Source organism: Melozone crissalis, unplaced genomic scaffold, assembly GCF_028551555.1.
Source record: "Melozone crissalis strain CALT ecotype California unplaced genomic scaffold, PUWL_Pcris_2 ptg000013l_1, whole genome shotgun sequence".
Classification (NCBI taxonomy): Eukaryota; Metazoa; Chordata; class Aves; order Passeriformes; family Passerellidae; genus Melozone; species Melozone crissalis.
The window spans coordinates 11,904,886-11,907,208 of NW_026535791.1; positions in this window are offsets into that span (position 1 = coordinate 11,904,886).

The following is a 2,323-nucleotide window of genomic DNA, read 5'->3' on the forward strand; positions in this document are numbered from 1 at the left end:
GAGAATACTGAGGTGCAGGCCCTTCATTAGCAGCACCCAGCTCTTGGCAAAATTACATCTTGCTTTTTTCCTGTAGAACCCTTCATCACTGTGATGGCTCGGTTAGCAGAGAGCACTTACACAGCCTCTACAGCCTCCTGCCTCTGGAACAACAGTACAGAAGCAAAACACTACAGGGGATGAAATGAGGCAACAGAAACATCTAGGTGGTGTTAGGACAGTGTACAACAGCTTACTTTTGATGTGAAGGTTGGACTTGATGATCTTGGAGGTCTTTCCTAACCTTAATGATTGATTCTATGAGGCTGCTGAGACAGACAGAGTGCTGCGACAGTTCATTTCTGGGTGCAAGCTTAGCCCTTCAGTACAGAAAAAGCAAGTGTTTCTAAGCAGAAATGTCACAGCTGAATGTACTCAGGGATTGGTGCACTCTGGAAAGGGCATAATTTCTGGGCATTTACAAAATGTCCTTAAACCACCATTTGTTAGAAGGGTACAGCTACACATTGCAGTAGGGGCATTGCAGTATTTATGTAATATTCTCTGAGAAAATTGTGTATGTACCAGGATGACACTGGTAGCCAACATTACATTCAAACATCTTCTGTAATTTCAGTATGAGTAATATGCTGTAATTGCCCATTACTGCTTAACCCCCAAAATATTATGAGCTGCTCCCATTCTCCGCCTGCCATAATCTCTTTTTGTGTCTGACTCATGGACAGCTTCTGCCAGGCATACTCACTTTGGTTAGCACCTCAGGGCTGCATCAACCAGCATCATGCTGATCACAGTCCAAATGGTTCAGCCTGTGAGGAATTCTGTGTATCTGCATGCACCCCATTTACTTTCAGAGGCTGGCAGACTGCAGGGATGAACTTCCCAATTTATGAGAACACAGGCTGGAACTACAAACAAAACACATCAGAGACATCATCCCATTTTGCTTGTACTAAGCCATAATCACAGTTCTTAAGAAATAAATAGGGTAAACACAGAAATGACAAGGGAATACTGTCTTACTGTATTTAATTTTTTTAATAGAGTCTTTCAATTGTTTTAAAAACGAGCATTTTTAGATTTCATGGAAAGGTACAACATGTAGCTGGATGGCCTCTGCATGGAAGAAAATATCACTGTTAAAATATGTCTCTTTGCCCTCTAGAAACTGTTACTTCACATATAATGTACAGTACAAGCAGACGGAGGTGAGTTCAAAAGTTGTAACTTCATGGTGGGAAGTGCTTTTTGTATGAGCCTAATACTCAAGTATCATGCTGAGAAAGTGGAAGACTTCAGTACAAGGCATTTGCCAGAGCAAAGAGATTTGGAGATTTAGAAAAAGAAGTATCAGGCTATAATAAAGAATCAAAAAAGAGAGAACATCCCCATTTCTCCACTATCTGTGTTATTGAAATCAGGTAACTTAAGCTCTTGAAAACATACATAGGGTTCCCAAAGGAGCTTCTCTGCATGTGGCCCTGTACACCCTATAAAATACGTGAATTTATCCAACCTGAACCCAGAACTTTCTAAGCACATAGACCTTTTGCATAATTAAAAGTGTAATTATAGCTATAATGACAATTTCCTTATTGCTGATGTGGGCTATCCAGATGCAGCTCCAAGTGCTTCTCCTGGGTTTCATAGGTCCAAAGTATATAAACAGAAAACACTTTGAATTTCACTCCCCTTAGTGCAACAGCCACTCGGGTATCCTTTCCTTACTGGAATACTTCACTTCACCAGTAGGAGCTAGGTATTTAATGGATTTGTTATGTAAAACACTACTTCACGTGGCACGGCATCATTCTTCATATTTCTCTGGGAGCATCCCTTTGGCAGCTTTCCAGGGCAGAGGATGCAGGCCTGTAGCACTGCTCCCCATTCCCAGAACACAACAGCCTGTTTCCAGTCCTGCCTTAGCCGGCAGCAGCATCTGCCCCAAGCTGGAGCCCTGGGAAATCCTCCATCCTTCCTCCGCCACCACCTTCGCCAGACACAGCCGCCTGCAGCGAGGCAGGGGCTGGCTACAGCTATCCCTCATGGCTAATGGAGGAGAAAACAGAAAGGAAAAGAAGAACCAGCCCACGAATTGCTGCTAAGAAGGAAGCTGGCACCACTACCCCCACTGTCACACTCGCTGCACTGCCTCGCACCCTCCCTTTAGCGCGGCCGGGCCGAGGGGAGCCGCCCCTCAGGCCTTATCTAACGCGGCCGGGCCGAGGGGAGCCGCCCCTCAGCCCTTATCTAACGCGGCCGGGCTGGCCGGGAGCTTTATGTAAGGCAGAGGCGGGGCCGTCCCGGCTGCGGGGGTGGCGGC